This window comes from Eptatretus burgeri, chromosome 17 (assembly GCF_056783735.1).
Source record: "Eptatretus burgeri isolate ZD-2024b chromosome 17, Ebu_testis_v1, whole genome shotgun sequence".
NCBI classification, from domain to species: domain Eukaryota; kingdom Metazoa; phylum Chordata; class Myxini; order Myxiniformes; family Myxinidae; genus Eptatretus; species Eptatretus burgeri.
Genome location: NC_140977.1, coordinates 15,821,408 through 15,833,907, shown reverse-complemented (window position 1 = coordinate 15,833,907; position 12,500 = coordinate 15,821,408). Strand labels below are relative to the sequence as shown.

Sequence of the window (12,500 nt, the reverse complement as noted above, 5' to 3'; positions counted from 1 at the left end):
TTAAAACTCTATGAATTTTAGCTACTCTCAATCCTTCTCTCAAAAACTGTTTTAAGCTTCTCTGATGCAAAACATATCCCTCTTTATCATAGAATGTTGTTAATAACTTTTCTGTTGATTTACCTTTAATATTAAAACTTTTATGATAATCACTTAACCATTCTTTCTTTGGAGTTTCTTTCTCACATGCAAAAGGAAGATCTTTATGCTTATTATGAAGATCACTCGGGTACCTCAAATCAACTTCAAAATAATAACCTTCTTCTTCGTCATTCAATTCCTCTTGAGAAGAAATAACAATATTCATCAAAGCCTTTTCATAATCCTTTTCTTCCACCCACTCTAATTTACCATAAGGCAGAGATTGAGACATTGCCCATCCATACAAATTATTAGCATCAAAATACATCAAATAATTACTATCTTTTTCACTATCATAATTTGGGAGATATTTATTATTTGCTTTCGCATATCTTTTTGAACATACTTGTGATATTCCACCTCTCTTGGACTTCTCAATCATCAAAAGCATATCAACATCACTGATTAAATCTATATCTTGTTTTGTCATTTTCAACATTGCACTCCAAGCTAAACCAGGAGCTGTGAAATAGTGGGCAGGGTCTAATCCATAACAATTTTTATTATGACAGAGTGTTCTAAAAGCCTCAAACACATCAGCTAACAATAAAACATCTGTTTTTAGATATAAATCATGATATTCTCCAAGGTTCTTTATCTTAAATATTTTCCATATTTCTTGTGCGTGTTTATATTCCTTATCACTTATCTCTTCTTCATAAAGGTTATTATAGAAACTTTCTTTTGAAGGAAGTTGTGTTTCTTTAAATCTCATAAATGAATCCATATAATCATAAGGATAAATTCCCTTACTTGTAAGAATTTTCTCTTTACTTTGAATTTCATTCCTTGTTTGAATTTCCTCTCTCGTAAGAATTCCTTCTTTAATCAGAATTTCATCTTTAATCTGAATTTCCTCTTTAGTTCGAATTTTCTTTATAATTAGAATTTCATCTTCAGTTAGAATTTCCTCTTTACTTTGAATTCTCTCTTTAATCTGAATTTCCTCTTGAGTGAGAATTTCCTCTTTTGGAAAGAATGAATTAAGATTTGGAAAAGAGTCCGTGGAGCTTAGATTTGATGCGAGGTAGGCTAGTGGTGTTCCCATAAACTTGTAAGAATCTAAAAACCTAATACGAGTTATAGGTTTTGTGAATATCATTTTTGAAAATGAAATATACTTTTGACTTGTGTTTGTTATAGCAGAAATATTCCCTGGTGTTTTTGAAAGTTCATTTATAAATAGATGTGTATCATAGTTGGCGCTGTTGTGAAGAAAGACTGGAATAAAAGAAGGTAATTTATAATTAAGATTACAACAGGAATGAGCGGGACCTCTATATTTACCAGTAAGATGACAATGGTCTCTAACTTTAGACTCCTTAATTTCCCCCTCACAAATATGACAGATATTGTTCATTCTAAATTCTAATTTTTCTTCTTTGGTTAATTTCATCGGTTCATTTGTTTCTTTCATTAATTTAGTGAGTCTTATACAATCCTTTTCTAATCGTTTTACAAACTCTTGTGAAGCATTTTTTCCACGATAATGTTCAAGTTTGTTATACTTTTCTCCAACAGATGATTTGATATAATAACAAAAACCACAAGGAATATGTTTTTGATATTTATTTGTATATGGTTCTTTTGGATTAGGAGAAGCAGTATTTATCTTTTTAAGGATACATTCAAAATCAGCGTATATCACAAATGGGTGCATGATAGATTTATTATAATCTTCAAAATAAATCTTTTCACCAGGTTTAGGCATTGTAATTACAGCTGATTTATGATTACTACAATATTTTGAATGTTGTTCTAATCGTTCTTTTGTATGAAATGAATTAAGACATCGCTTACAAGGATATATTTTGTTTGCTGTTCTGAATACCTGAGAAGAGATTAATCTTGATAAATTATTGATGTATGTGTAATGTGAATTCTTTCCAACACTAAAATATAAAAGGTCAATGTGTGTTTCTTCATTTTTATAGTTGTTTGAAATTTTTAATATTTGAATTTTGTTTGTATCCGTTAATCCATATACATTAATAGAAAGATTATTCTTTTTCTCAAATTTAGGAATATCTGTTAATGGCATTGGGAATTTAAAATCTTTAATGTCCAAGGTATTCTCATATTTCATATATTGTTTTACTCTTTCTGAATTACATTTTGGTGGATGTAAGTGAGCAAGAACAGACCAGAGAAAACATTTATTATCATTGTTCTTAATATTAACAACTGCCTTCTTTAGTTTTATTTCTTTTGGTAATTCAATATAAGAAGAAGCTTTAAGAGGGTTTGATTTTAGAATGTGTATATCTAAAAGATGATTTTTTTAATATTGAATCCACTTCCTACCACTGTATTATCAACATCCTCCTCTTGTCTTGATAGTTCTTCATAAACCCCACTATTCAAAAAATCTTGAAATGATGTTATAAAATGAAGATCTGTTCTCATATAAGGAGTTTGTTCTTCATCTTGTCTTTTCATATTCATTTTCACTCCCATATAAAACTTTAAAGTTTTTATTTCTTTTAATGTCTTTTTAATAAATTTTTCAACATCGGGTTTCACTATTTCAATTGATTCAGCTATTGATGATGGACTGGGTTCTCCAAATTGAAAAATCCTTATTTTTATATGCCCTTTAAATGCCTCATCAGTGTTTTTAATATAATAGTCTCCCTTTACTTTAAACTCATTTTTCTTGTGTTTTTGTGATTGAAGATGTTGATTATAACTACTCTTCAAAACATCCTTTGAACAGATATCACAATGTTTTCTTTCCAACTCAAGAGGAGATATTTGATGAAATAGATTAAATGTGTGTTTGTTGGTTCGGAGGTGTTTTCTATAATGTTTATATTCGTGATTACAAACATCGCAGTACGTTGTATTCACCATATTTATAGAATAAAACTTTGCTTAAACTAAAATTTTCTTGATGAAAATTTCGTTTAATTTATAGGTGAATCTGTGCTTAAAAACATTTTATCCTCCAACTTTTTCACTTAATAAATACAATGTTTCAAGACACAAAAGACAAGTTTCAATCAATCTCTTCATCTGTTAAAGATACTGAGAAATATGTCAAGGATGTAAAATTGAACAAAGATAAATATAACAACTATTGGATAAAAACTATTATGGTAAATAATATGAGTTCTTCAATTTCCTTCAGTGGAAGGGCTTTTAGTATACCTGGTAGAACATCAATTAAAGTATCTCTAACAAAAGTTTCTCCTCTCCTTCTAGTAATATATTCAAAACTAGAAAAAGCAATGAAACAAGAAAAAGTATCAAAGAACAAAAACCTTATGGATGAAGCTTTAGAAAGAAAAGATAAGACCATCTGTAATATGCAAGGAGAAATTTGTATTTTTTTCAACAACCTTAAAGATGTAAATCTTGATGAAATAAAGGATGTTAATATATCAGGTGAAATGACATTTCGTTCAATAGTAGTTAACGATAATTTTAAAATTACCTTTAATATAAAAAATGTTGTTGTTGAATCTGATAATGAAAAAAGTATATCGATATCGATGGTAATATACAACTGAAAGTATAGATGAATTTCAGTTTAAGTAAAGTTTTACTTTATAAATATGCTAGACTTTCCTGATTCTCCATATGACAAATTTGAGAATTGTCCTGCGTGTGAAAGACAGGGATTAAACACAGAGTCAAAAGCCTATAAACAATGTATATTCTGTGATTATCTTCTAATTAATGATAATAAAAAATATAAAAAGGAAAATAATTCTTTTAGATTTACACCAAAAATGAATTACTTTACAAGATTGATTAGAGAAATGAATGTAAAGTATGAGGATGATAACACACCTTTCCTTACAAGGGAAGAAACTGAACGTATAAGAGAAATGTTCAAAGGATTGTTGTTGTATATTATTCATGGATGTAATTTTCAGGGAAATATCAACACAAGATATTGTATAAATAAAATAATGGATTATCTTGAAATTAAACCTGAACTTAGGATAAAATATAGAGTTTCTAAAAAAGCCAATAATAAATTAAATAACCTGTTTTTCAAATATATAAATGAATGATTTTTTACCTATTTGGGAAAATAAGATAAAATTTAACAACCATAAAAATCTCCCAAATTCATTAAGATGTCTCATAGTTGGTTCAAGTGGATGTGGAAAAACCTGCTTACTTTTAAAAATGCTCCTCACTCCCAACTTTTTAGATTATGATAATTTAATAATTTTCACAAAGTCGAGTTTTCAACCAGAGTATCAACTACTCTCACAAGGTTTTAATGCTGGTCTTCAAAAAGAAGATATAATAGGTTTATTTAAACGTCAAAAAAACCTAAATGATTATAACATTGAAGATATAATTCAACTATTTTGTGATACACAGAGATGTAAAAAGAAATCAAATCTTATAACTTGTATTCTTAGTGATAATACGGATGATATACCGTCTCCCCAAGATTTGGATAAATCAAAAAGAACCTCGTTATCTTTGATGATTGTGTTAATGAGAGAAACCAAACGGTAATGGACAGCTACTACACAAGAGGGAGACATTCTTCTTGTAATTGTATTTATCTTAGTCAATCGTACTTTCAACTTCCTCGTCGTTCCATCAGAAACAATGCTAATACTTTTATTTTATTCAAGTTAAATTCAATAGATATCAATAATTTTTGGAGAGATAATTGTTCTACATTATGTAGTAAAAAGAAATTTGAGGATTATATGAAGCACACGACTGAAAAATATAAATATATTGTTGTGAAACAAGATGAGATATTAAGGGATATATTTTTTGTTTTATAAACAACTACATATATAAATGACAACTATTATTATAAATCTTGTGGGTAAATCTGCTTCTGGAAAAAACTTTCATAAATCAAGGTTCTTGTGTAGTACAAATGAGAATATTGTAAATTTACTTAAAAAACACCCCGTGATACGCATTGTATCAACAACAACTAGAGCAATAAGACCTGGAGAAGTAAAAGGTGAAGATTATCACTATATTTCAGTGGAGGAACATATGCGATTGAGGAATGAAGGACAAATATTTGAGGAGGTTTCTCTTGGTACAACAAAATATTCACATTGTAAGAGTGAGTTAAAGAAACTAAAATCTGGTGGTGTTGGGATATTAGAAACTAATCCAGAAGGAACGAGACAAATTATTAAATATCTGAGCGGAGTGAAGATTTTATCATTCGGTTTTGATGTTGATGAAGAAACTCAACACAAACGTATGAAAAGCAGAGATGCAAGGATTAGTGAAGAAGAAATTACAACTCACATTAATGTTAATAAAGAATTTGATGAAATATTTAAAGAAAAGGATTTATTTGAACACATCTACTTGAATGATGAAGAAAAGGAAAATTTCCCTGTTGATCTTTACAATTCATTAAATGATATTTTACAATAAATAAATGGATACAAAAGAAAGAGCAAGAAGATTTAAGGAACATCAAGAGTTGGTTTCAAAAGTTGTAAAACAACAGGAAGACATAAAGAAGAAACGCAGACAGAAACTAACGGGCGAAGAAGCATTTGAAAAAACAAGAGAAATTTTTTAAACCACTTTTAAAAACTTCCCAAGAAAAAATGAAAGATGTTTCCACAGTTCCCACAGTAGAATATACTCCTAGAAAGCTTCAAATGTTAAAAGATTTCAGTCAAATGACGGAGGAAGAATTAGAGCATTTAGGAGAATTAGAATATGATGATGAAGGTTTATTTCAACAACTGGAAGAGATTAATCAACCCCCTGATTATATTGTGAATGCTGTTCAAAACAATGAATATTCAGCGGATTCAAAAACCAAAGCAGGACTCATTCCAACAGAACAACCAGCAATATTTCTTCTTGTTCAAGAAAAGGTATTGATATTTAATGATGAATTAAGGTTCTTAAGTTCTGCTCAACCCCCTGTTAAACTAACTCCGAGATTAATGTTTCTTCTCACAAAAGATGGAAGGCAAGGTTCAACTGTGAGGGATGAATCAAAGTATATTGATAAACCATTGGATATGGAAAATAATGATGATAGAGTATATATTGATTTGCTGAACACTCTAAATTATAAGGTTATTCTTTCTGGTAAAAGTAGGAAGAATGAGAAGGAGAAACACATTATTCAGGCTTTAAGTATCCTTGGTTCAGGTATTAGTTTTCTTCCAAATGACCCATCGCAATTAGTTAATAGACTGTTATTGTTGTTTGGCAGTAAGAAGGCTGGAAATAACAATTGTTTTAATGAAGCATCAGCCATTTTAGACCAGTTGATGAACATGAAAATAATTAAGAAATATCAATATAAAGACATTTTATCTCATATTAAATAAGATGAGAAGCACAATCCTGAGTTTTAATTTCACAACAAGCGACCACACATCTTCATTCCCATACCCACTACAACTTGACACAACAAAAGAATATGAGGCATCTTTATTGTCCATGGAGACTTATAATACCTTATTTAATATAACCGAGAAAAATGACAAGTTTAGTTATAATCCGGGAAGTGGATACAAAACGATAACAGTCTCACCCGGAGCATACGAGATTTCTCAAATATCTTCCGAAATTGCTCGTCTTATGAAAGAACAGGGTGATGAACCAAAAAATATTATTATAAACATTCAAAAACATACTTCAAAATCAACGATTAAAGTTAAAAATAACTACAAGGTTGATTTCACAATTGATAATTCATTTAGAGAGTTATTAGGTTTCTCCTCAAAAAGATTGAAACTAATGGGACGTTTTACAGTGATAATGTCATTCAAATATCCTCAGGAATAAATTCGGTGTTAATTCACTGTGATTTGATTGATGGTGCTTATAATGATGGATTAAAAACAAATACAATATTTTCATTCAGCGCATACTCAACCCCAATTGGTTATAAATTCAATATGGAGCCTAAAAATTTGGTTTATCTACCTGTGTCAGGAAAAACCATACACAGAGTAAATTTTAGGATAACCGACCAAGATAATCGTGTGATCTCTTTTAATGGAGAAGTTATATCCATCAGAATTCACCTACGTGAAGTTTTTCAATAAATAAATACGATGGTTATTGTGAGGAAGCACGAGTTGGGAAAATATAAAATAATTACAGGGGATGGGATGTTCCTTTCCCGTACTACAAGGGTGAAGGTATGTATCTTGGTAGAGGATACTATAAACCTAAGAGACAAAGGGGTGTTGGACATCAATTTAGAGGAGATGGGATAATTGATACTCTCATGGGTATTGGTTCAACTATTCTTAAACATAAAGACCTAATTGGTTCAACTGCTTCTGCTGTGGGAAATGTAGCAGGTGCTGTAAAGAGTATAAAAGATGCTCAGAAAGAATCTCATAAATTACAAGCAATAAAAGAAATTAAGAAAGGTAAAACTCAGTTGTCCCCCAAGAACGACAGAAAATAATTCAAATACTTGGATCAGGGTTTCAAAAGTTTTAACATCTTTTTCCTAAATAAATACAAGTATGGAAGCAATTGATAGTATCTATGATTTGGATGATACTATTATTATCTCAAACTCCACTAAAAAGAAGATTACTTCAAGGTAAATGCAATAACTGGAACAGACTGGAATACAAATGGTACAAAAAGTTTTGAAATAAATAATCAACAAACCTATTTGAATCTCTCCGAAAGTTTCTTGTTGTGTAAATTTAAATTCACTAAGGCTGGGAATAACACAAACGCTACACTTGTAAATGATTTCTTCTGGAAAATGTTTGATAGTGTGCGATTGTATATTGGAACACAAGAAGTTGAAGCGGTTGATTATGTCTCTGCTGTATCTGAAATGATGAAATTTACACTCTATACATTCAGTGATAGAATGGGAAAGGGGTCTGTCGAAGGTTTTATTCCTGATATGTCAACGGGAACAAACACAGACCCTGGATATATTCAAAGGAAAGGAATGTATAATGATGATACAAAAGCAGAAAATAGTTTTACTGTGGCAGTTCCTCTTAAAGGTATATTTGGATTTTGTGATTATGATAAAGTTCTGTATGGTCTTAAAATTAGATTTCAACTACAAAGGAATGATAATGAAAATAGATTGCTTTTTGGTGTTGGTAATGCTTTTGGTGATCAGAATAAATTTGTAATTGAGGAGATGAGTTGGTATATCAGTGAATATACTCCTAATCTTAAAACAGAAGAGATGTTGAATCGAAGACTTAACTCAAAGAGACCACTCAGTGTATCATACCTCAAAAGAAGATGTCAACACGTTAAACTCAATCAAACTACTTACACGTGGAATTTGGGTGTTCTGGAAGGAAAGCCACGATATCTGTGGATGATTTTTAAAAAGCCAGATGGTGATACTGCGACTGATAAGAATAATGCATTGAGTGATAATGCTAAGGTGAAACAACTTCGCGTTTCTCTAGATGGAACATTTTATCCACGAGATAGATTGGAAATTAATTGGGAAAAAATGATTTTGCTGAAGCATACAAGTCTTACCAAAAGGTGTGTGAAAGTAATGGAAATAAAGAACCTATTTTGGATATGACAGCATTTAAAAGTTTGTATACAATCTATACGTTTGACCTGAGCGCTCAAAAAGAAACTATAAAGTCTAATCGAGTGGATACTTCCCTATACATTGAAAGAGGAGAGAGTGAAGAAGTTGATACATATTGTTTGCTTTTGGAAGAAACAGAATTGCAGATTAATACAGATAATGGTGTGATGATTAGTCTCACATAATTTTTTTGTTAAATAAATGAGTGGCAAAGTACCAACTGGGGTATATGTTAATCAAATCAATCTTCATAAACTATCATCTTGTGTTCAAAATCAAAAGCCTTGTACGATTAACGTTAATACAATTCAGAGAAAAGGAGCAGTAAGAATTGATGTTTTGCTCACAAGAGAACAGGTTAAAATCTTGAATGACACTGGCTCACTTAAAATTAAAATGACAAAACCAATGTTGAAAAAATATTCAATAAGAGAGACGAGTGGAGGATTTCTCCCATTTCTAATTCCTTTATTTGCTGGTTTAAGTGCGGTTGGAGCATTGACGGGTGGTATTTCAACAGCGGTCAAAACTGCCAACGAAAGGAAGGCTCAACTCCAGGCTCAAAAAGAATTGGAAAGACATAACAAAGAGTTGGAGAAACAAATTAGTGGAAGTGGTGTAATTGTAGATTTTGCTGAAAAACTTGAAGGTCTGCCTGATAAAGCGAGATTGTTAGTTGGAGATATGCTTTCTTCTATAGCACAAGCAGGTGTAAAATTAACGAAAAGAGGTAATGGATTATATCTTTCTAATAAATAAATGAGCATTGATGAGTGGTTGAAAGAATTTGGAAAGAATACAACATCAAATTTACAACTTGCCAAATATTGTAAGAAATTAAAAATTCATAATGTGGTTATTTGTATGAGAGATGAATTAACAAATGTGTCGAAACATACAAAGAATATTATTATGAACTTAGAAGATAATGATGGGAACGGTTCTCATTGGGTTTGTATTTTTAATAGTCAAGACAAATATTATTTTGATAGTTTTGGTCTTCCACCACCTGTTGAAGTCATAAAATTCTTACAGAATGGTGTTTATCAAACATTTCAAGTCCAAGAATTAAATTCCAAGTGTTGTGGTCAATTATGTCTATATGTGTTATTTCAACTCAACAAAAATAAAAAATTTTATGATATTATTTTTAATCTAATATAAATGACTTATGTTGGTAAAGATGGTTCTATCTTTGGTGTATCTCAAGAACTGGATATTGATTTATCAAATTATTACACAAAGGCACAGGCTGAACGACATAAATATAATATAAACAAAAATATTAACATGAAAAATGCTTATAAATTAAAAAATTATCCAAGCCCGACTGACGCGAATGACTTGGTGAGATTAAGCGATTTATCACAATATATATACTTAAATAAAACGGCTGTGTATTCTAAAGATACAGAAGTGTTGATATTATCTCCAGGTCATACAGAATTCACAGTTCGAATTAAAATAAATTTTTATAAAGAAGGGCGTATCGTTTGTATGAGAATAGAACAATGGGGGTATGATATGAATGATTTAGGGTATAATTGGTCATTTAAAATTAACCTCGAAGACCTGGAACAATTAAATCAGTCTCGTAAGGAAGAATATTATCCACTTGGTATCGAGAATGAGTTTTGTGGAGCCACGATTAGTAAACAACAAATAAAAGAATTTAATAAGGGTAAATATAATAATGGTTTTGCCCTTGTTTATCTCATGAAAACAGAAAAAACAGGATTATATATAATAAGTAAGGAAATACAAAATGATTTAACTATGGGAAGATGGGGAGGTGTTTCGTGCCATAATATTATTCTAACATATATTTCTAATACATAAATGACAGCAAGAAGGCTTCAAGAAAATTATCATTTCTGTGTTCAAGCATACCTTCAAGAAAAGGGTATTCGGTATTTTAATAAATATGTTCTACAACATAAGAATGAGGTATTTTCAATAAAAGATTGGCATTATGCTGATGTTGATAAACCGACAACTTTAGATTTAATTAGAATGTTAAATAATGAAAAAATTATAAGGTTAAGAAAAGGTAAGGCTCTTTTAGAAATTCAAAAGAAATTTTATTGGTTTCCTGTTGTAAAAAAAATTATTTTGGATACAGGAATAACAAGAAATCCTGATGAATATATGTATAATATTCTATGGGGTGTAAACGATTCAAGTATAGTAAGGGATGAGGAAGGAGTTGAAGAAGAGAGGGAAGAGGAGGAAAAGGAGGAGGAGGAGAGAGAGAAGGAGGAAAGAGAGAAGAGAGAGAGGGAGGAAAGAGAGAGAATGAATAAATATCAAAATATGGAAACCAGTGAGATTCAAAAAAGAATAGAGGTATTAAAGAAATTAACTTATCTCACCAGGGAGGAATACAAAGAATTAAAAAGTCTATTTGCAATACTTTCGACAAGACTATCGACATCGAGAAGACATGTATTTTAATTCAAGTTTTTTCTTAAATAAATGGAGGAGAGAGTGAAGGCATTTCTAAGGATTCTTTATGTTTTAAAAATTAAGATTCAAATGTGCATGTTGGAAACTAAAAGGTTTTTGCACTCTGCAGAAATTTTTCTCATAAATAAATGAGTTATTGTCTCAAATGTAAAAAGAAAACTAATACTAAAAATATTTCATATATTAAAAGTAAAAATAACAGGGTTATACAAAAAGGTATATGTTCGGTGTGTGGTTCAAAAAAATCAATTTATCTCCAAACACAAACTCGGAGGAGATATACAAAAGTTTTTATCAGGAAGTAAATTTACAACTACTGGAATACCAGGGAATTACATCTTCCAGGTTATTCTTTCTGTGGTCCAGGCACAAACTTGGATAAAAGATTAGATGAGGCAAACAATCCTAAATCCTGGAGTAAACCAATCAATAGAGTTGATGAAGTGTGCATGAGACACGATATTGATTATGGGAATACCACAACGTTGGAAGAAAAGCATGAAGCCGATAGAGAAATGTTGTATAATTTGTCTCTGATACAAAATCCAACCTTGAGAGAAAAAGTTGATAGGTTCATCGTGAAGAAGATGATTAGTGCTAAATTGAAACTTGGACTTGGAAATTCAAAAACTTATAGGCTCTAATGATGCCATTAAGACTGAAGAGCAATTAGCTGATGAATTACATAAACCAATATTCACAAAGTTTCAGAGAAGGAAAGTTTATTCCAAGGAAGTTGATTATATCTGGTCTGCTGATTTGATTGAACTCAATAATGATAAGGGGTACAAGTATGCTTTAACCGTTATTGATTTGAGGAGTAGATATGCGTGGGTTGTCCCTTTAAAAAACAAAACAGGTAATACTCTTATGTTAGCTTTTCAACAGATATTTAATAAAAGTAAGAGAAAACCTAAGAAATTGTGGACTGATGAGGGTAGAGAGTTTTATAACAAGACATTTATGAATTTTCTAAAAATAACAGTATTACATTATACAGTACCTTTAATGAAGGGAAGGCAGTTGTTGTTGAACGTTTTAATCGTACCTTAAAAGAGAGACTATATAAAAAATTCACACAACTCGGTTCACAACAATGGTCATCTTTTATTCAGGATATTGTGGATAAGTATAATGACACGATTCACACGTCAACGAATATGAAGCCATCAGAAACATTTACAAAATTAAAATATGAAAAAGAGATTAATGTCAGAAAACCTAAGTTCAAAGTTGGTGATATCGTAAGAATATATAGGTGGAAATCTCATTTTGAAAAGGGTTTTACTGAACGATGGACGAAAGAACTTTTTTAAATTGTTGATGTAATAGATACAGATCCTTGGACTTATAAAATATATGATTTGGAAGG

The 12,500-nt window shown here is 30.4% G+C and overlaps 1 protein-coding gene across 1 annotated transcript in view; it reads right to left on the bottom strand.

Annotated features, from left to right (window-relative positions):
- The window catches only part of LOC147009390 (uncharacterized), a 234,976-nt gene that overhangs the window by 72,483 nt on the left and 149,993 nt on the right, over nucleotides 1-12,500 (bottom strand). The gene's annotated exons all lie outside the window — the stretch shown is intronic.